The sequence below is a fragment of the Heterocephalus glaber genome, unplaced genomic scaffold, assembly GCF_053883595.1.
Source record: "Heterocephalus glaber isolate CG9 unplaced genomic scaffold, H.glaber_assembly_v1.0 deba00001457, whole genome shotgun sequence".
Classification (NCBI taxonomy): domain Eukaryota; kingdom Metazoa; phylum Chordata; class Mammalia; order Rodentia; family Bathyergidae; genus Heterocephalus; species Heterocephalus glaber.
The window spans coordinates 39,699,759-39,722,951 of record NW_028258305.1 but is presented as its reverse complement, the minus strand read 5'-3'; the positions used below and the strand labels follow the sequence as shown (position 1 = coordinate 39,722,951).

The 23,193-nt window shown below is 40.2% G+C and overlaps 1 protein-coding gene, 1 long non-coding RNA gene and 1 pseudogene across 7 annotated transcripts in view; 2 read left to right on the top strand and 1 right to left on the bottom strand.

Annotated features, from left to right (window-relative positions):
• The window catches only part of Babam2 (BRISC and BRCA1 A complex member 2), a 413,096-nt gene that overhangs the window by 280,552 nt on the left and 109,351 nt on the right, over positions 1-23,193 (top strand). The gene's annotated exons all lie outside the window — the stretch shown is intronic.
• On the top strand, positions 660-17,845 carry LOC147827049 (high mobility group protein B1 pseudogene; annotated as a pseudogene). The gene has a single exon (XR_015453027.1). The product of XR_015453027.1 is annotated as a high mobility group protein B1 pseudogene (transcript).
• LOC147827048 (uncharacterized) lies at positions 18,327-20,082 on the bottom strand. The gene is made up of 3 exons (XR_015453029.1): positions 19,809-20,082; positions 19,520-19,663; positions 18,327-18,566 (listed from the first exon to the last, which is right to left on the bottom strand). It is a non-coding gene; the product is annotated as an uncharacterized LOC147827048 (long non-coding RNA).

The window sequence follows — 23,193 nt, the reverse complement described above, 5'->3', positions numbered from 1 at the left end:
CAGGAAAAGATAAATGATCATTTTACATTTTGGTAGGGCTGTTCCATTAGAGATCTCAAAGTTTCTCCTAAAATGTATCACACCCAGAATCACAGATTCACAGTGCCATAGTGAAACATCACTAGGGTACCCCCCCCCCCCCGTGTAGGTAGGAAACTGTGGAACAGAAATAATTCTCCTGTGTTCAAGCCACGTGGCCTAGTAAATGGTTGTGATAGGACTGAATTATGAAAGGTCAGTGCCAGAAAGTATTTAGGGCATCTGTAAAAGTTCTAAGTTCCCACTCTTTGTACGGAGAATGGGGCTGGAGGAGTCTGCTATGGAGCTATTGCAAAGACTCTACAAATTCATATGTATACCAACTGTTGTTTGTAGACTAAACAATGTCTAACATCTGGGTACCATTACTTTCAAAATGAATGCTGACTCTGCTGTGATTAATAAATTGGAATTGTATTTTCAACTGTCACTACATCCGAATTTCTTTCTGTCTATATTTTCTCATTGCACAGATTCTTAAAGTATAACTTCTGTCATGTGATAACTGCTGTCATTTGATTCACCTGATAGAGGTTTTGGTGTGTTAAAATGTCCTTTGTGCTTACCAAGATTGGGGAGTGCAAATCTAGTCCAGATCTCTCTCTTACTTTATAGGTTGTAAGACTGAACTCCAGAGGAGTTAGCTTTCTGCACTAGGATTGTGAAGATAGTCACAAAGTAGGAACAAGCTTGCAGTTCTTCTGGATCCAAAAGTGAGGATTCCTTTTCTACCTTTTTTTCTTTTTAGGTATGTCATATTAGTGATTCCCATTAATCCCACACACCCCAATGAATTAGGAATATTTACAAAATATATTTCTTCCCTTAATATAAGTGAAGGATCATGTAATAATGAGACATGAAGACACCAAGCAGTAGCTGTGCAGGGCAAGCAATAGCTGCACAGTGCAACCAGCGATGGTACCTAGACATGCTTTATAGAAGTCTGAATGTTTATTCAGTCCAGCAGCCACCTTATCATGGAGCCAATCACTGATTCAGCCAGACAGCAGCTAAATGGGCTTGACAGGTGTTTGCGCCGTTATAATTCTTACCCAGATGTATGCACACATACCCCATCAAACTAGCCACACGGCATTTCGCTTTACTTTGGGATAGAAGGTACTACACCGAAATCCAAATACATTGATTTGCTTGTGAGAGCTGAGGGCAGACACCAACATCTGTTGACCAAATGGTGGCAGTGCACAAAAAGCAACCCCTGTTTATGTTTGTGTGCATGCTTCTCCTTCTCATGGTTGTGTTGTTTTGTTTTAAGAAAGGATTTGTTTCTCTTGGAAAGACCTCTTATCAGGGAGTCACAATTTGTTCACAGTTACACACATAAGAGAAACATGTATAACTTTCCTTCATGCTCTTATTCACACAAATGTGACCCCTAGTCTGTTAAGCAATCAGAGTTTGCAGTTGAACATAGAAAATAAATGTGCACTGGTTCAGTTGAATCAGTAATATCTTCACTATTGTTTGGCTTCTTCTGTAACTGAAATTAATCTTTGGCTTACTGTGACAACTTTAACTAAAGATCCAGAGCTGCAGTGGCAGCAGGAACCAGGACTGCCTTTTGTTGTTGAGTTTTCCTGCTATAGGTCTGTCTGTTAGTTTCTTCTGTCTGTCTCTTTCCAGGTAGTTCAGAGACTTATGAAATAGTGGGTAATGCCTTACATATGTGTACTATTTAATGCTAAATGAATCATTGGATAAAGTCCACATTACTTTATTAGATGACTTTAAGTCATGTAATTTCTTAAGGCTTTATCTTGATAATTTTCTTTCTTGGCTCATGAAATGCATTTCTACTGTCGTGAAATCTTTTTCTACTCTCCCTTGTTTATTAAGGCTTAAAAAAAATAAATAAGGCTACTTAAATTATGAGTGACTATAATCCTATTTCTCGAGTCTTTAAAGAGGTTTAAAATAACATACAGGCAGGTGTATACGATAATTGTCAGCTAAAGAGACACACCTGGTATTAATATATTAAGTCTCCATTTTTTATCAGAGCATATTTATATCAGAACAAAACTCCAGAGATAAATTCATCTGCCTGCAGACATAGCTATACACCTGAACCCCAGGTGGGTGTTTGTGTTTGGGTCTGTTTCTAGGAGGAATGATCTCATGTTCTCTCTTACCGCAGAATTGTGCAACATTAATACACACCTGTGTTTTGATCTTTGAAATCTGTTGTGCTAACATATCAAGCAGTTTTAAATAGCTTCATGGATGATCCAGAATGCATGTCTGCCAGAAACATAACTGGGCATGATTTTGGAGCTGACTGGGATTCCTGTGACACTGAATTATCTTTTGTCTGAACGTATATTGGTGTGTGAGTAATGCCCTGGCAGAGATTAGTGCATGGGATCTCCCCAGTTACTATTAAAAGAGAGTGAAACAAACTATCTAGAAAAGAAAGGCAATAACCTGACTCACTGCCTCTCTTTTATTTCACAAATATTTATTTTTTTCCCTTATAGATAATATCTTTTCTATAAATTATTTTCAAAAGTGCCTGCTACCAGAGTTGCTCTTAGGAGTAATATTACTGATTTCTTTCTATAAAAGCTGATGAAAGCCCAACATACAAAGTATCAAGGTTGGATCGAGTGTAAGAAAGGGTAAAGAGGAATGAAAGCATGAAGACATGCCTCCCTATTGTAAAGGAGAGTGACTCAACACACGCAAATCCATGGTTAGTTCCCACCTCAGCTTCCACTGTATTTTCAGGGCAAAATATTGATGTGGTAAGGTTTTTTCCTAATGTATTTATTTTACTTTAATGTTTTTATGGGCAAATTAAAAAATACATAAAAGGGCCGGGGATTTAGCTCAGTGGTTCCAGCGCCTGCCTCGCAAGCACAAGGTCCCAAGTTCGATCCCTGGTACCAAAAAAATAATAATAATAAAAGTACAATAGTATAGTGAACCTCAGGTACCCATCACCCCACTTCTTTTATCTGTCATCAGTCTTGTACCCTACTTACTTCCCAGTCCCAGTCCCTTCCAGTGGACTATTTTGAGGCAAATCCTGAAATATGTGGTAAGAATTTTTGTCTTTAGGGGGACATTTCAGAGGTTATTGCTGTCGTGCACATAGGAAACAAAAGGGAAGGAAGCAGGGAGTACGATCTAAAGAACAGAATGGAGAAGGGAAGCAAGGCAAGGCAGGTAGGTGGAAACAGGAGTGAGGGAGAGTGCTGCCTACTCCAGCAGTCTGTGCTATTACATGCTATGCAGCGGAACACAGAGAAGCCAGAACTTTAAATATCAGGGAAATAGGGTTCTGACTGTGTGTCATTGGCAGCTGTGCTCTGTGAGGCTTGATTACTGACTCTCCTCTCTTTGGTGCACTCCCCAGGCTCTGATGAGCACCTGCACAGCTCAGCCTGAACCTTGCCTGTGGCAGGCTGGAAGGATCCAGCTCAAGACCTGTGGAGCATGGCCTCTAGGCGGAGCTTGAGGAGGGAGGGGCCACGCCTTGCCCAGTGCCCAGCATGTGTGTTAGATGGGTGAACTCGTCCTTCTCAGAGCTCTGTAGTAAAGGCGCTGTCCTTTGGGATGGCCCCCAAAGACCCATGTGTTAAGACTTGGTTTGCAACGTGGAGCTCCTGGGAAGTGGACTCCAATGGGAGGAAGTTAGGTCAGTGGGGGGTGCGCCCTTGACAGAGACACTGGGACCTAGCCCTGTTCCTCCTGTCTTTTTTGTTCCTGTCCATGAGACTGGGGCTTCTTCTGCTGCATTCCTGTGCTACTACACCTGGTATGCCTTGAGTTTGTCTATCTATCCATTTGTCTATATGAAATCTTAAAAACTCTTAGTGTAATGGCATCTGGCTTTTAACAATAGAATTAAAACACATATATTCACAGTGTAGTCATTATCCTTCTGTAACAGAACCTTTGGAATTGTTTTTTAAAGACGCTTCTCTACTAGTTTGCAGTTTGAAAGGACACCTTTGTCTTCCCAACTCATGCAGGAGATATATATGCTTTTTGAGGGGTTGGACCTACAGGGTTGCTTGGTATAAGAAATAAAATGCAGCTCTACCATCCATTGTTTGTTGTTGGGTTTATAAATATCAGTAAATTTTGTATTGAGGCATGGCTGATTTTAAACTAAATGTTCTTAACTGTGTGATAGTCACAGCTGTGCCCCTACACACTCTTTTTACATGTCTGTTACTACTAATTCCTATTTGTATTGATCAGCTTTCCCATTGCTGGGGAAAAAAATACCTGATACCCACAACTTAAAGGAGTTTATTTGGCTTATGATTTCAGAGGTTTCAGTCCATGGTCAGCTGGCTCCAAGGTGAAGACATTATAGCAGGGGGTGCTTAGCAGAGGAATGCTGCTCACCTCATGTTGTCTGGAAGCAGAACAGAAGAACAATGCCAGAGAAGAAAAAGGGCCAGGAACCATATATAGTACCCAGGTCACAGCTCCATGGCCCACCCAGAAGTGTTCTTCACTAATCCCCTAGGCAACTCACAAGCCAATCTGTTTATGTTTATATCACACTGTTTTCATTTTCAAGAGAATACTGGATAAGATATTCCTAGCACACCCTGTAGTCAGTTTGTATGAAGCACCTATCCCATTGCTATGTGACTGTCACAGTTATAATTTATAGCCCCTGTTATCTACAGTTTGTAACATGGATTGAGATGGATGACAAGAGGGAAGTTGGAAAAGTTGAGACTTGTGTAAATAATAATATAAATTGAAAGCATTGATTAGATCCTAAATATCTTATTTTCAAAGTGGAAATTTTAATCTCTGAGCTATGTACCGCTACATGACCCTCCCTATAATGTCTGTCTCATATATTTGCTCCTGATGCATCCTATGCTTTCATTTTGGGGACTATTTCACTTTCTCTATTCTCTCACACATTCATCTGTGTGGCAGTGGTATAATGCCCCATCCTTATAATTGGCTCAATGCTTAAAAACACTCTTGATGATTCTTTAAACTGTCTTATATTCTTTATGATAGATAAGTTTGAAATTGATTTGCTATTGGTGTGGGCCACATTTTAAGAGCTTATAAACAAGCTGAGTACATGGGTTATACTGAGAATTAGATAGGGCCAGAACCCAATAATGGACCTGAAATCATTGGAAATAATTCTTGGATATCCATGGGTGGAATTTGACCTGTGTCTTGTAAACAGACTCAATCAGACATTAACAGATATTTGTCAGAATTTCACATGCCATAGACTGAAATGGAAAGTAGACAGGAGCCATTGTAGAACTAGCCTTCCCCAACAACAGGCCTGGGAACCTTTTGGGTTCTGCAGTCAGGATACATAGGTTATGGGCTCTTCAGTGATTTCGTCCACAGGATCTCAGCTACCTGAGGACAAGAAACAAAGCTACACACAATTCATTGAAACCCCTTAATCCATGGTTATTGTTCAACACAACAAACACATTTAATATTTTTTTATTTGCTTAATTGTAAGTTAGTATTGAATGTAGTGTTTCAGACAGTTTTGTTGGCTTAACTTTAGAAGTCTTTTTAAAAGGTTTAGTTCCTGTTTTCTTATCAATATCTCAAGTATTATTATGGATTTACAAATAAGTATAACATTATTTTTACTCCAAGGGGCTTATAATTTGGGTGGGTGGGTAAGTCATTTACAAGAAACAGAGAAAACAGCAACATATAATAAGGTCATAAGGTTGTGATGCAATTCAAGTAAATGGTACTGAGTAGGTATTATAGGGACTGAGAGCAAAACAGAAGACACCAGCGTGCTCTGTGATTTGAGTCTTCAGATCCTGGCACAAAATTTGACCAAAGATGTCCAAGATCTGTTATGCCAAATACCATAAAGGAGAAATTGAAGAAAACCTAAATACATGGAAAAATACTGCATTTATGGACCCAAAAACTCATTGTTAAGACATCAGTTCTTCCCAAATTAATCATCGATCTAAAGGTGCAATTAATCAAGTATCTCAGCAGACTATTTCAAGGGAATTTGTAAGTTGATTCTAAAATGTACATGTAAATGCAAATGGCCCAGGATAGCCCTGATAGTTTTTATAAAGAAGAACAAAGTTGAAGAAAGGGCTTTATATTACCTGATTTTAAAACTTACCATAAAACTACTGTAATCAAGGCAGTGTGAAATTGGCATAGAGAAAAGCAGATAAATGAAACAGAATAATGAATCCAGAAATAGACCTACCTGGATATGGACAATTGGTGTTTTATGAAGGTGCCATAGTAATTCGGTTGAGAAAGAATGATTTCAACAAATGATGCTGGAATAATAAGTTATAACTGAAAAGTTGAGTCGCAGTTCTTTCCCTGTACCAACTACAACATTAATTCAAAATGGATTTACAAACCTAAATGTAAGAGCTAAAATTAGAGAACACTGTGTCTTAGTCCACTCAAGGTGCTGTAACAAAATACTATAGACTGGCTCATATATAATCAACAGAGATTTATTTCCCCCAGTTCTGGAGTCTGAAATGAAGGCCAAGGCACTGGCAGACTTGAGTGTCTGATGAGAACCTGCTTCTGCCACTGATGAACATCCTCTCCCCCTTGTAACCTCACAGGACAGAGGTGCCAGCTAATTTTCTGTGATCTTTTTTTTAAAAGGGCTCTAATCTCATGAGAGCACAACTTTTAATGATTTAATCACTTTCCAGAGGTCCAACTTCAGACTACATCGCCTTGGGGGTTAAGATCTCAACATATGTGGCTAGACACAAACAGTTCAGACGATAACATACGTTTAAAAGAAAACATGGGGAAATAATCTTCATGATTTGGGGCTTAGCAGATATTTCTTGAATATCAGTGTACAGAATACCATGAAATATAGAAGAAAAATCAATACATTGTTTTCAAAGTAAAGTGTTTGTTCTCTCATCAAAAGCATCGTGGAGGGGGGCGGGGATTTAGCTCAGTGGTTCCGGCGCCTGCCTCTCAAGAACAAGGTCCTGAGTTCAATCCCTGGTACCCAAAAAACAAAAAAAAAAGCATGGGGGGGGGATGCAAAACATATCTTTGTATCTATCCATCTGACAAAGAGCTTTTCTCCAGAATATTAAAGAATTTGTAACAACTTTTGAATAAGAACACAAATAGCTTAATAAAATTGAGGCAGGATTTAGCTCAGTGGTTCCAGCGCCTGCCTTGCAAGCGCAAGGTTCCAAGTTCAATCCCTGGTACCAAAAAAAAAAATAAAAAAATAAAATTGAGGCAAAATATTTCAACAGATATATATTATTTGGGAAATGCAAATTAAAACCACAATGAGATAATACTATATATCCAATAGAATGGCTAAGATTAAAAAGACTAAAATAAGTGTTGACAAGAATATAGCAGAGCTAGAAGTTTCGTAGGAATGTAAAATGATACATCTACTTTTAAAAAATAATGGGCAGTTTCTTATAAAGTTGAATATGTACCTGCCATTTTACTCAGCCATTTTATTCCTAGACACTTAGTCAAGAGGAGTAAGAGCATATGTCCACACAGTGACTGGCACATGAATATTCATCACAGATTTGTTTATAATAACCAAAAGACAGGAAAATGCCCATCAACAGGGAATGACCAAACTGTGGTATAGCCTCATAACAGAATCACAGCAGTGAAAAGGAATGTACTATTGTTATATACAACAAAGTGAATGAATCTCAAAATAATTATCCTGAGTAAAGGAAAACAGACAAGAAAAGGGTACATGCTGCATGATTCCATTTATATGAGATTCTAGAGGATGCAGACTAATCTGTGATGACAGAAAGCAGACCCATGGTTGCCTGGGGATGGAGTGGTGTAGTGGTGGGAGGGAGAGATTACAAAGAGTAAGAGGAAACTTTTGGTGATGCTGGATATGTTCATTATCCTGATTGTGGTTTCTCGGATATAAACATGTGTCAAAAGTCATTAAAACTGTGCATTTTTGAAAATGTGCAGTGTACTGTACATCACTTATTCCTCAGAGCTATAAGGAAAAAAAAAGAAAAATTGATTGCCTAAATGATCATTTTCATCTGCGTGATGACAGAAATCAAAGAGCTCTTTCTAACGTGAGCTTAGTGTCCTGTTGATGTTGGGAGGAGAGCATAGGTCACACCAGGCTGAACAGCCAACAGTCATAACTTGTGGATCTTTGTGAATGTGAGCGGTCTGGGGCCCTTGTTTTTAAGTAAGTTTCCATCTGTATGAAGAAAACTGCTGTTGAGTAATAGTTCTGTTGATGGCACCCATGGAGAATAAATTGGCCACATTATAAAATTAGAGTTTGATTAGATTTTAATTTATTTGAGATAGTAGCTGATACTTCTGCTTTCGTGAGCCTTGCTCCTGGTGGGATAGGCAAGGTGCTGGACTTATACACTGCCAAGGGCGCCCAGCCCAGTGCTCCTCAAGGCAACTGAAGGCCTACTTGAGGGCTCGGGCTCTGTCATGTAATGAACACGTGACCTTGGCAAGTCACAAGTTCCTGAGCCTCAGTTTCCTAATGTGTAAAGAGAGAGCAAAAATAATTACTGTCTGTGTGCCTCCCAGAACTGATACAAGCATCACCTAGCCACTCTTTAAAAGCTGTTAAATAGCCTAAGAATACAAGGAGTTACTGTTATTTCTGTTATTGTCCTGCTCAGGAGCTCCGAGTCTGCTTACTTATTGCACAAGAAAACCAAAGGTGCATAATCTTTGTAACTTATAAGAAGGAAAATGAGACTGTCCTGATATAACGTCTGTGTAGATCGGATGATGTCAGTAAAACTTAGAACTCTAGTACTACGAACTTGCACCGTCAAAGCAGTTGCCCTCAGAAGTTCCTCAAAGTACTTTCCTTCCACTTCCTCCTTCCTTTACTTCCTTGTTTTGTTTCATGTAATTAGTCAACAGATCTAAGCACTTGCCAGGTGTCAGGTCCTTCAAGGCGAGAAAAATAAAACAAGACAGAAGACATATGAGTCATTGCCTCTGAGGAGCTGACATTCCAGTGGGGGTTGCTCAAAGAGGAACATAGGAGGGGCCCTGAAACACTGGGAGGACTCCTGACCCAGACTTGGGGAGTCAGGGAAGGAGACCTAAGGAATATGTAAGGATTAGCCACACAAAGAATGGGAGAGTGTCCCAGACAAAGGGAAGAGCATATACAAAGGCACGGAGGAGAGTTTAGGCTAAATAGAAGAGGGTGAGGCGGGTAGGCCTTTGAGAGAAGGGTAGGGAGTTTGCTAGGGTCAGACGTACCCTGGCCTTGGCCTTCTAAGCCAAGGCCAGGCAGCAGGGAGCCAGGTGCGAGTTGAAGCAGGAAGTAGGAGGATCAGCTTGCCAGGTCACTGTATCTGTGATAAGGCTTCCGTTCACAGCTCCCACAGTTCCTTGTGAAACTGTTGGTGGTCCTTGGGATTAAAAAGGCTTCTGACCTCTTTCTAGGAGAGATTTTCTTGGATAGAACTTAGTTTATGGTGACCAAACTGACTTTGTTTACATTGTTTTCTGCCAAGAAAACTGAAACCTCTCTGAATAAACAATGACTATTACTTATACTGGTTTGTGAAACCATGATTTTCAATGTTTCCCGTATAATTTGTTGAATGGTTCCAACCTAAGGAATCCTATACCAGAGGGAAAATTGGGCCCTAGCGGAAAAGACCAGGAAGATTTGAATAAAGGTTAAAACTCAACTCTGAGGTCAAAAGCAATGAGGTGTTTGTCTTTTGGTTTTGAGACAGGATCTTTTTTAAAAAAAAAACAAACAGATGATGGGGCTGCGTCTGGCTCCCACTGTCATAGCCATTGCCGTCCATTGAGCTCCATAGAGACAGCGCCGGGGCAAATGAGAGCTGGATGGACACTGGGCGGCTCTCTGCCTCACTGAGGAAAACAAGTAAACATGAGCAAAGGAGATCCAAAGAAGCCGAGAGGCAGGATGTCATCACATGCGTTCTTTGTGCAAACTTGCCGAGAGGAGCACAAGAAGAAGCACCCAGATCTTTGGTTAACTTCTCAGAGCTTTCTAAGAAGTCCTCAGAGAGGTGGAAGACCATGTCTGCTAAAGAGAAAGGAACATTTGAAGACACAGCAAAGGCAGACGAGGCCTGTTATGAAAGAGAAATGAAAACCTATATCCTTAAAGGAGGAACAAAAAAGTTCAAGGATCCCAGTGCGCCCACGAGGCCTCCTTCGGCCTTCTTGTGTTCCAAGTATCACCCCCAAGTCAAAGGAGAACATCCTGCCCCCTCCACTGGTGATGCTGCAGAGAAACTGGGAGAAATGTGGACTAACACTGCAGCAGACGACAAGCCGCCTTATGCGAAGAAGGCTGCTGAGCTGAAGGAAAAGTACAAAAAGGTCTTTGCTGCCTACCGAGCTAAAGGAAAACCTGATGCAGCAAAAAAGGGAGTTGTCAAGGCTGAAAAAAGCAAGAAAAAGAAGGAAGAGGAGGAAGATGAAGAGGATGAGGAGGAGAAAGAAGATGAAGATGATGAATAAGTTGGTTCTAAAAGTTTTTTTTCTTGTCTATAAAGCATTTATCCCCCCCCTGTACACAGCTCACTCCTTTTAAAGAAAAAAATTGAAATGTAAGGCTGTGTAAGGTTTGTTTTTAAACTGTACAGTGTCTTTTTTTTTTTTTGTATGATTAACACACTATGGAATGTGTCTTTAGATAGCCCTGTCCTGGTGGTGTTTCAGTAGCCACTAACCTTGCCTGGTACAGTATGGGGGTTATAAATTGGCCTGGAAATTTAAAGCAGGTTCTGGTTGGTGCACAGCACAAATTAGTTATCGATGGGGACGGTAGTTTTACATCTTCAGTTGTCTCTGATGCGGCTTATACGAAATGTTGTTCTGTTAACTGAATACCACTCTGTAATTGAAAAAGAAGTTGCAGCTGTTTTGTTGACATTCTGAATGCTTCTAAGTAAATACAACTTTTTTACTAGTTAAGAAAAAAATACAGATGATGTCACTGTATTGCCTAGGCTGGCCTCGAAATCATGGGCTCAAATGATCCTTCTGCCTTAGCCTCTCAAGTAGCTGGTATATGGGTACATGCTACTCTGCTCTGGACTCTTGTTTTTATTTTATTGAGGTGCTTACCCAGGGCCTTATACATGCTAGACAAGCACTCCATTACTGTCCCTACCCTAGCTCCCTTGGTTTTGTTTTAACAGTAGGATAATTAATTTGTTTCCTTTTTGCCCCAAATGCTACATTGGCATTTTTTTAAAAAGCCTTGAAAAAGGTATACTAACTTTCACAGGCCCCAAGAGTATCACGAAGCATATATCTGTGGTTTGTGCTTATATTGATCTTCCCTTTATCTTTCTATTGTTTTGGACAGGGTCTCTTATTGCAGTTTTCAGAATCCTTGGTCTCATGTAGGTAACAATAATAATAATAATATAAAATCTTTACAGAATTTCCCCAATTGTTGAGATAGTTTTTTGTTCATTTGTTTTTAAATTCAGATTTCTGTCTGGGAAGACATCATTATGATGTGAAAAATCCAAGGAATGAGGAATGAGCTCATGGGCCTGCACTCTGGCAGTGGAGAGAACACAGTTGTCACCCTGGGGTGTGACGTGGGTGCCTGTGAAGGGGCCAGGGTCTCTAGGTGCACCAGAGAATTGTTAAACAGGACATTGGTGTCTGTTCCAATATGTATCCGTGTACATATTGTGTGTAAATGTCATTGCAGTTCATACACGAGTGGCCTGCCTGTCACTGGACGTAGTCTCAGTATGCATATCTGACATAGGCCATCAGTCAGCTTACCAGTGGAAATGAGAGTGCCAGGTTGATAAAGCACAAATTTTCCATAAAATAGAGAATATTCAAGTCTGCCTAATAGGAAGTAGCTTTGGAGAAGTTTATTGCACACCCCAAACATTAGTTTGAACAAGCAGAATAAAGCATTTCATGCAGCATCCTGAGCCCCTGCTGAGAGTCATTAGGGCCTGGCAGGTTAGGCAGCGCTGCACTGTGAGCTGCCAGATTGTATTAGCCAGCATCCATTTCCTCTGTGGTAAGCAGTTTGTGTTTCTCACAGTAGTGCATACTAAGTCCAAAGTTAAGACTAAGCTTTTCACAAAAAAGGATTCTATGTGTGTTTATTTGGGTTTTGATTAAGCTTGGCACTTGGAACCAGGGACTCTGCCATGAGCTTGTCACTGACGGCTTCTTTCACCTCAGTTTCATCATCTTTCAGTTTATACACTGGTTTACCAATGAAAGTGTGCATTGCAGGAGGGCAGGAGACTGTTTTATGTTTCTGAGAAACGTGACTGTGTAGAGAGAGGAGATGCTGAGAGTCGCATTGACCCCTAGTTCATAGCACCGCATCAGTGCCCGCTGATAAGGCGTTTCCAGTGTATTTAGCCTCTCTGTACTTACTCCTTCATCTGTAAATACACAGTTAATAATACTTAACTTATTAAGCTAATGGAGAAATAAAAGAAATAGCATATGTGAAATCACAAAGCAGAGTAACTTGTGCTTTGTAAGTGCTTAGAAATGTTAGCTTCTCTCCCTTTTACAAGTACCAAAAACACAGAAAAATGGGTATGGTGCAGTAATTTACAGCATTCCCTCCTTACAGTTGTCTGTAGGAGGTGGAAACGAGTTCAAAGGGATTAAAAAGAGAGCTGGGGAATTGTGTCTCCTGTAGCGACAGTACACTGCACAGGTAACCAGGCCCCATCCCGTGTCACAGTCATTTGGGGAACTTTCTGAAACATACCCTTTCGAACTTCTGCTTCTCCCAGAATTAATCTTGCCTAAAGCCTTATAATTAAAATAAGATAAAAATAAAAATAGAAAGAAAAAAAATAGAAAAAAAGTAACATAATCTCAGAGGCCAGCAATCTCCTTGCCTTTAGCTCCAGTAAATACCAGGAAAGCCTGAGACTAGGTCTCTGGGCTTCAGATTTTACAGTTTATATTTGGCGGAAATATTTCACTAATAATCAGTCTTGCTTCAGCCCTTTAGATGACCAGAGACCCACTCTAGCATAAAATATCTTGGATCCTTACCTGTAGGATAAAAGTGGGAAGAAAAAAAGAGAGTCTTTTAATACTCTAACTGGTATTCAAAGTCAATTCTAATGCTAACACCACCACAAAAACCACAGAAAACCTAAAGTTAGACCTGTTGTAGACAGACTCTAAGGAGGGAGGCAAGAGGGTGTAGCAGTTTTAGCAACAGAAGAGAGAGGGGAACATTCTGACCAGGACAACATGACCTCTTGAGCAGCCAGTGGAGGAAAAAGGAAACAGATAGCCTTAGGGATTCCCATGCAGCCACCCCATCTACCACCCTGCAGACGTGGGCTGATGAATACCCACTCTTTATGTAAGATTATTAAAATGTAGAATTTAAGGTTTGTTGGCTTGAATTTGTATACTTGTTACCGTGATTCTGTCCCAGCGTACCTTTAAGTATCTTGTTCTTGTACTTCTTGAATCTGTTTTCATAAAACAGTGCTCATACCTCTGCTGGATCAGCACGAAGGGCAGACAGTTGATTTTGGAAGCATTGTTGACAGTGGAATCCCAGAAGCAAAGTAGTGTGTGTTGCATTACATGCTGGGTTGTCTTGGCTGACACACATCCTTTGCTCTTTCATTGTGTGCTTGTAGCAAGTAGCATATTTTATGTGCATGTTCTTGGCCAGGTAGATGCCACCCAGTTCTTCTTGTTCCCAGCCGGTATTTGCTATTCAGGTAGCTATGAGATTTTTTTGTAGGTGTTTGTTTCTAAATTTTAAAAATTTACAAGTGACCTCATTCATTTCTATATGCCCAACCCCAAATTTGTGCTTAGCAAATAGTAAGTACACAGTAAAATTTTTAAACAAATTCCTTTTTTTGTATAGACTGCAGTTAAGACCCAGAAGATGTAACCAAGACTCAGGTTAGCTTAAGGAGATAAGGTTGAGGGTTAGAGATTTAGCTCAGTGGTTCCGCCACCTGCCTTGCAAGCGCAAGGACACGAGTTCGATCCCCAGTACCAAAAAAAAAGGAGATAAGGTTGACCAGGCACTGGGATTCTGAGCTGAGTTCAGGGGTTGTGTTGTCCCTTTAGTTGTCAGTAAAGGATGTGAGGAACAGATAACTGAGCCGTGTGCTGGGCCAGGGTCACCAGATTGGGTAATAGAAAGGCATCGGGCAACAATCGATGGTTAAAGAGCCTGCAGGCTGACTTTTTCCTGGCCAAAATTTGGAAGCCATTGTTAGCAGATGTGGAACCAAATACCTTGGGCCACAAGACCTAAATAAATGTTTCTTGTCTCGGTTTGGCACTAAGGCAGGGTATGAGTGGAGCTAGGTGGTTCTTAACACAATGTTATTTTGTAAAGTAAATATTAGGAAGGCCACATTCATTCTGTAGGTGTTAATCAAAGTGAACTGCTAATCACAGTTAGCACTTGTATCTCTAGCACCAAATGTGTGAAATGTACCTTTTAGGGAAATGCAACATTTTCATTCTTGTTTACTTTCTTCATAGTTGGCTTAAGACTGACTTTCCAAAATGACCTTTCCCATGTTCTCAGCTGTTGGCAGTGAACAACTCCGAGAGAAGAAGACAGGACAGAACATTGGATCTGCTCATTAAATTCCTTCCCCTTAACTAGTCTTTGCAGAGTCTCCGGTACTGGTTGTTCATGGGTCATCATCACTAGTTCACTTAAGTTACTTCTTTGTTGAATATGTTTGTCCGTTTGTACCTTCTGCTAATGGAAGGCTAAAAAAGCTAATTTGTTAGAGAAGTGAATGAAATATGATATTATGTACAGGTATTAATCCTCTTCTTCACTTCTGTTAAAGCAGTATATCATGTCAGAGGGGAGGAAAGACCAGAATCTGTCCATTTGCAACTACATTGTACATAAACTCAATTAGCCAGAAGGGCAAAGTGCAGCCTGGGAGTTTGCCTGAGCAATTAATCAGCCTCATCATCTATAAATAAGAGTTTAAATAACTTCCTCTTCTTGCTCACTTGACTGACTGATGTGGCCAATCAGATTCAAACAACAGATAGCATCGCTGACCTTTCCAAAAATAGACCTAATACTTGAGTGTTGATCTTGTGTCATCTAAAACTCTAGGCCATTTACAAATTTACCAGGGTATGTGTGTGAGTGAGCCTGAGTGTGTGTATGTGTTTTAATGTTTTAATGGGGGGAGAGAAGAGTATATTTCATTAATAACCAAGGGGATTTGTCCTATATTTCATTCAAAAAATGATATGCTATTGTTTTTTAGTAAAGTGGTGTTTTTTAAAGGATTTAGCTATAGGGAAAGAAATCCTAGTTGCCAGTTTTTGAAGATTAGTATGAATTTCATAGTTTTTAGTCCTAATATCACATAACAATTGTTTTTACATAAAAATACAAGTTTCCTCAGCATTTATTTGCAGCCTTACACATATATTTATAAATATATGTATATTTCTTTTGTTACTTGGAGCCTCCAGCAGAATGCCAAGCAAGATGCTGTTTTGGGGAGACCAAGATCACTTAGGGAGGATGTGGAGCTTCCCAGGGGCGGCATGGTCCCTTAAGGCTGTGTATGAGGAAAAAGCCTTTTGTTTGTGCCTTTTGTTGTCATTAAAAGACCATTGTTAATTTTGCTTAAAAGGTCTTCTTTTGTGTTGATATCGATTTTTAATTTAAAGGGAAGAAAAATCAAAAACAAGTTTGGCCGAACTTTGAATATTTGGCTCTATCAAGAGTTGCATCTTTATTTTGTAGCCTCAACTAATCCCCCACAGCTTCTTGCCAGAGATCTTAAGTCTTGGGACTGACAAAGATGCTGGCAAGAAAGTCAGTGCATCAGCAGGAACAGGTTACAAAATGAAGACAAAGCCTCTGGCAAGACCTGGTGGATTAATGGAAGCCAGGCCACAAAGTGGAACTGAATCCCTGAGTGGAGAAAGATCCCTATGGTCACAGCAGACACGGATGTCACGTGGGCTGAGCCGCCAGGACCAGTTGGCTGGGCGAGCATTGGGACCAGCAGGCCAGGGGCATCCTTTGCCAGAGGGAGTTAAAAGCTTTTAGAACTGGGAGTCCTCTGAGGTCCCAGAACAATCTCTGGATATAATTCACACCTCCACTCTGATGAGGAGTGCAAGACTAGCTGGAAAAGCTCTGCTGGGCCAGAGAATAAAAATAAATCCCAGAGAAGATACCAGGAAGATTTGGTTAGATACTACTTTCTGGAATGAAATTCATGACCTGGGCTAGCTACTGTGTTCCTGGCACTGGGTGATTTTAGCCTTGCTCTGTCAACGTCCTTAGTTTGACCCTTCCCCTCGCCCTCCCTACCTCCTCTTCCATTCCCCCATTTCCCCCCTTCCTGTTGTTTTCTCTCCCGTTCCTGTCCTCTCTCCTTTCTCCCTGACAAGCTTTATCAAAGACTGTGTGTATTCTTGTAATGTTGAGCAAGAAGTTTCCCCTAAGGAGTCAAAAAATCTACTTTAATTCCATCATCTGGTTGCTTCAGAAACAGCTGGGTAAATTGGACTTTCCAGAGCTGCTGAGTAATGTTGATCTAGTTTATGTGGTAGGAACATGTTACTTAGAGTATTTGTTAATTTAGTACATGCAGTTAGGGTAGGAAGTGGCATTATTGAACTTATTCATAACTTATTCATACTACACTCGATCTTAGCCAAAAGGCCGAGAAGTGATGGAGTCTTCAAATATAGAAAAAAGTGAACCTATGAACACAACTATTCAGAAGTCTCATGCTTTTTTTAGGCTTAACAGTAACAACAACAAAAAGACAAAAGAAAAGCGAACCTACAGTGCTACAACCCAAGTACATGCCTTGAGTGCTCAATCACGGGAAGAGATCCATCCCAGGCTCCACTGTAATTGGTTATGGCAGAGCTCCTGCATGAGTTTTGTCCCTGAACTTCACCTGTATCTTTATCCAACCCACAGAAAGAGTATGTTCTTATTGATGAGTCACTGTAGGATATATCCTCTCTTATGTCAAGGTTAATAGTGTATCAAAATATAAAACATATTAAGAAAGTATTAAGAAATTAACAGAATTAAGAAAGTCAAAATGAAGCATCAGTGACTGAAGATGACAGCTTGCACTTTGACCTTAACAGTGAATTCACTTTAACTTAGTCCATGAGTATGGTGTGCCAGGTACTTTAGGTCCGAGTTTCTCGTTTCAAAACAATTAACCAGTTAACTCCATGAGAAAAGGGCTCACTTGTAAAGGCTGCTGAGAAGCACATTTGATCTTCTCCAGCAGTTGAAGAACTCAAGGCAGATCACCATCATTCCATAGTCTATTTTATTGCATTGATCAGTAGCATCAGTCAGGAAGACATTGAGGGAAGGATACAATTTTGAAGGCAGGAGGGTGTCTAGGTGGAAGGACCTGCAATGAACAAATGCTCTCATTGTCATTTGTGGGGCACCAGCTATGTGGCAGCCACTCTTCTGGTTGCTCGGTATGTGTATTTGAACAGTGCAGACACAAGTCTGAGTCCTCGTAGAGCTTGTATTCCAGAAAAAAGAGGAAAGGATAGGGCAAGTATTGGCGAAGTGTTCCAGTTGTAATAGAGGAGGAAAAGCTCAAGGTAGAGGAATCTTGAATGACAGCCTGTGTATTTCAGCAGGAAGTACAGAGCCAAGAGACTCCTAAAGAGGAGGGTGATGTGCCCAGAGCAGTAGACTTAAGAGTCTCTAGTACATAATGGAATTCAGGAATGTTAGAATGATTAGTAATAGGAGTAAGCATTAGTTCTCTGAGCCCTAATTTTTCTTCCAGGTTCTTGATGGTGATGATGACAATGACAGTGGTGGTGACACTGACTGATGAGGTGGTGCCAGGGCTGAAACCCCACCAGTGCTCCACTTGCTCACGTGCTCTTCTTGCCCAGCTGTGTGTCCTTTGGTACAGTCTACGGGAAGGGCATGTTTTGTCATTAGGTGGCATCCTTTTATCATTTGCATAAACATGTCTCCCATGCTTGCAGCCCTCTCTGAGTGCAGTGCTTGGCTTTGACTCCAGCCTTACCTAGCTGCGAACCCTGTGTAACTTGGCCACTGTTCATGACTCTTACAATGCTGTTACAGCTATTTCCATTAGCGCTACTATTAGGGAGCAGGAGGAGAAAGAGTGGCATCTGACACTCTGCAAGTGCTCCAGGTATTCAGTGATGCACATGCATGATTTCATTTAATCTTCACAATCTCCCAGGGAGCTTGGCACTGTGACTTCTCATTAAGTGGCAAAATAAGGATTGATGCATCTTTCAGACCCCACATGTGAGGATTTAACCACTACAGTAGTATATCTCACTCGAATGGTGAAATAGTTAAGAAAACAAAACTATTGCACTATTAAAAATCAAATAAAACAACAAAAAATATTTAAAGCACCAACCTAAGCAAGAGATACCATTATCCTGGCACCTTGTCCTGATAAGTATTCCTGAGTGTTTAACTTGATTTGTACAAGTAAGCACTTTGAATCCTTGAGGGAAAGAAAAATAAGGTTAAACCAGAGACATCATTAGAAGAGCTGAAAATTTTTGTGAAATTTCTGGTGGTTATTTCTGTACACTTCCAAGGAATTTCATCCTGCATGGGAAAGGGTGTTAACCAGTCTAATTTCATGTCTTTTTCCTTAGGACAAGTATGTCTAGTTCACTGCTAATTACTTTTATGTTTCTCTGGGATTTAAGACCCTGGTTTCCTTGGTTTTTATTTTTGTTTTGTTCATTTGTTCCACAAATGGAGCAAACATCATTTCGTCAAGAATTGTGAGGGGGGAAAGTGCTGAAGGGTGTGTGTGTGTGTGTGTGCACGTGCCATTTGTAAGAAAGGGGTTGGTCACCTGCAGCAGGCTCGCTGAGTGTGATGGGGGATGCTCATCGGCACGTGGTTAGCTCTTATCACTGCTCTGGCAGAGTTAACGCAGTCAGAAGAGACCCCGGGTGGAACAAAGGGACCCCAGCTTAAGATGTGTCTATACCAGGCCATTAATGAAACATTCTCTTACTGGATGGTGCTATAAAAGGAAGAAAGCAGCTAGATTATTGAGTTTAATTTATGATTACACTAGAACAGGAGTTGTGAGACTTTTAACCATTAATAGGAAGTTTCTAATCTCACTTTACACAATTTTGAACCCAGCCTGGTGACACTGCCTGCTTGGCCAGTCATTGTCAGGTCTGGAAGGTTCTTTCTTTACTACACAACTTCTGCAGTTTCTGTTTCTTTTTCTTTCTTTTATTCTCTCGCATCCCTGCTTGAGTCCCCATTGTTTCTCCCAGCTTGTCCATATGTTACTATGTAAATTCCTAACCAGTTGCTTCCCACAAACAGTTTTAACTTGTAAGTATTTGCATAGGATTTGGCAGCCTATGGGTGGGCAGGGCTCCTGGGTTGAGAAGTGAGGGAATGGATTAGCCACTTCTAGTGTACCTGGCTGCAGCAGCTCCTGGTGAACTGAGGCAGGCTCCAGAAGCATGGGCAGGCATTTGTGTTCAAGGGCCAGGCTGGGGATTTAGCTCAGTGGTTCTGCCGCCTGCCTTGCAAACGCAAGGACCTGAGTTCAATCCCCGGTACCTAAAAAAAAAAAAAAGTAAAAAGGAGTTTGTATTCAGAACTCTGCCTTTCCAGCCTCTTGTCCTCAAGCCAGGCTTTTAAGGTGCCTTTGCTTAAATTACCTAAAATGTACCTAAATTCGGTCTGAGGGTCCCTAACTACTTACTTGCCGTAGTAAATTTAATTTTCTCAGCCAGCTCAGTTGTGCACAGTTGGCTCACTCTCCATTCCCTTAGATCCCTTACTGGCGAAATGTGGGCAAGCGGGGTGTGTGTGTCAGTAGCCAGAAGCCAACATCTCTTTCAGTCTCCTGATTCTGCCTTCAGCCGGGGGTGGAGTTGGGGTGCTGATTACATTGTTTACTTCTGAGGTAATGTTGTTTTCTATAGCAGCTCTATTGGGTGGAACAGGTTAGGATTACCTATTAGCAATCTGCAAGGATTGGCGTCCCACAAATTAGAGGTGGGAACTTTGCCAGTAATAGAGACTTTGGACTTTAGCCTGATCTTCAGATTCCTGCTGGAAGGTGTGGCCCGGGGAGAAAGGGTTACCTTGATAAGGAACAGTAAATCATTTTTAAGTTTCTAGACACTGGATTAGAAGTATTGCCAACTGAAAAAGAGGGAAGGCCTGCCAGATTAGTAGCATGATGTATATACTGCAATTTCACTGTTGTTGTTGTCACATGATTCATTCATTCATTCCACATATATTCACTGACACATAACACCCATGTGTCAGGCACTTATCTAGGCTCTTTATCCCTGAAGCCCTCCTGGGACTGTTTGTTCTTTTCTTAGACATTTGACCTGCAGTTAGGGTTTCCTGTCAACCAAGGCAGTGATTTTATTGATCAGGCTGTGTGATCCAACCCTGGGGGTTGAAATATTTTACATGATACAGAGATTCTGGTATGCCTTTCCTTTTTAGTAAAATATCTCAAACTTTAAGGCAAGACAGTATATGTTAAAGAGAGAGAGTGAGAGAGAGAAAGAGAGATCTAAAGGAAAGCAAAGGTTTAGGTATAATGAGACCTTTACTCTTCTAGTTGTGAACCTGTAGTTTTATTTCTACAGTATCTAAAAGAGAAACTCTTTGTTCTTGTCTCACTCTTCCTTCTGGAAATGTAGGACTCCCTGATCTTATATGTAGCTCACAGGCACTGTGGCATTCCACTTCTTCAGTACTTAAGTCTCTTGAACCAAGAATGGCTTGCAAGGGTTGCTGGGGCCTGGGAGAACCTTCCTCCCTGGTCCTCCTCCCTGCTTTCCTGCCTTTTATTAATTTATGTGCCAAGATGGAACCTGGTCCTGTAGCTAGAAATTAAATAAATTATAAAGACATGCTTCGGCCCTTGAACTGCTTTCAGTCTAAGGAGGGAGGACAACGTGTGAAATAGGAACTTTTAGCACAGTTGAATTAAAGGCTGTACAGAGCACTAGAAGAGTTGGAGAGAGTGCTAAGTTCCCAGAAGGCTAGGGAAGGGGATTCTCACTGAGGTGTGATGATGGTTGAGGTGTGATAATGGTTGAGCTGGGTATTAAAGAAGACCTTAGACAGGGCCGGGGATTTAGCTCAGTGGTTTCACTGCCTGCTGCGCAAGCCTAAGGACCCAAGTTCGATCCTTGGTACCAAGAAAAAAAAAACAAAACAAAGAAGACCTTAGAGCCTAACAAGGGGCAGACTCGAGGGCAAGGAGATAAGGTTTCATCTTCACAAATCAGTAAAAGGGCAAGATACCAAAAGCATATGTTTCAGCGATATGTTTTTATGAAGAAGAAATCATTTTCTGTCTTTCTCTTAAAAGAGAATTATGAGCTGGGGATTTAGCTCAGTGGTTCCGCTGCTTGTCTCGCAAGCGCAGGGTCCTGAGTTCAATCCCTGGTACCCCCCCCAAAAAAAAGTTATAAAATGCAAGAGAAAGGAAATGCAAGGGCAAGCAAGCTCCCTCCTTCTCACAAGTAGAGCCAGTAGAAGCTGCGGGTTAGGTGTTCATTGAGGCAGAAGTACAGTGACAACACTTAGTCATTAAATACTAAGGGCACTTCCTTAGCAGTGAATCTCTAAAAGTATAGGGGGAAGGGTGCTTCCTCAGAGCCCATTCATTGAAATAATTATATTTCTTCTAAACAAGACATTTTAAACATTTCAGAAGAATACTTAACAGAAACTTTGATAAAGTGATTTCATCCAAGTATTAACTCTCAATTTCTTAGGCAAATTGAAGGACAGTGGTAAAGACAAATTCACAATTTTAAATCTGATTCCAGAATGCAATCTATGTGATTGCATCTATATGATAAAGTTCCCCAACTTTATCAGGTACTGTTCTTGAATTAATATTAAAAAGTTTTGTGTTCCCTGAGTAAATGGAGCCAAAATCTTTAAAGACCCATAGAATTTCATTTTGATTTCCTGTTGGTACTCAAAAAAGAGAGGAGTAGTAGTAGTCAGTCAGGTAGCTTCTGGAAACTCCAAGAGATGGACTGCTCTCCTAATGTTGAGTTAAGTTGGAACTTGAAAACAGTGTTCTGATTAAACTTTCAAGTATGCACAAAACCAGAAAACATATTATAATTGATCCCAAAAAGTCATTCTTTATATTTAACCACATTTGGTCATACTTATCCATTTATCCTTTCTTTCTTGTTCTCTTTCTTGTTCTTTTCCTTTTCTTTGGAGGAGAGCTTTATGTATATTAAAACCAATCACAGACACTTATTTCACTTTAAATATTTCCATATATATTCTTTAAAAGTAAAGAAAATCTTTCTATAACAAATAATTTTTTATTTAAAGATTTAGATCTCCTCATTTTTCCTCCATGTCTTTTTATAGATGAATTGTTCAGATCATCATTCAACCAGTCTATAGTGTTTGACTTTTTTTCTGCTAAGTCTCTTGTTTTTTCTCCATAAAATTGACTTCTGAAGAAACAGGTCAGTTTCCTTATAGAATGTCCCATATGCTGGAGGTATCCGCTTACTTCTTATTCCTCTATCCTCCTGTATATTCTGTATATTGGAATATCTCAAGATTTTTGAAAATCATTTTACCTATGGTTTTAGAAAATGCAAAAAGGCCACAAATTTTAATTTTAGTCACATGATTTCTTTTGTATCCATCTATTCAAAAAGCATAGATTTTTGTGAGTGCCTTCTCTGTAGCAGGCACTGTTCTAGGTGCTGGATGTACTGGGTTATACCATTTTTCTTTTGTTCTGATAAACTTGAAGGTTTATTTTTTAATTTAAAATTTGTAGTACATAATATGACTCATGGTTTGAAATTTAAAAATTATAAAACAAGTGCAGTGAAGTCTTTCCCCTTAGTTCCCCATCAGGCCAAATCCCAAATAATTGTATTTTTAATTTTGTATATCTTTTAGAAATTTTTTTCTACATTTACAAGATGAGTATGAGTTTTAAAATTATAATTATTTCTACTTGATCTTTAGCATCAACATTAAAAGTAATTTTTAAGGCTTGTTATTTGATATTTACATATTCTTTTTATCATTGAAACTGATTAAGCTTCTTTATCCACCTTTTT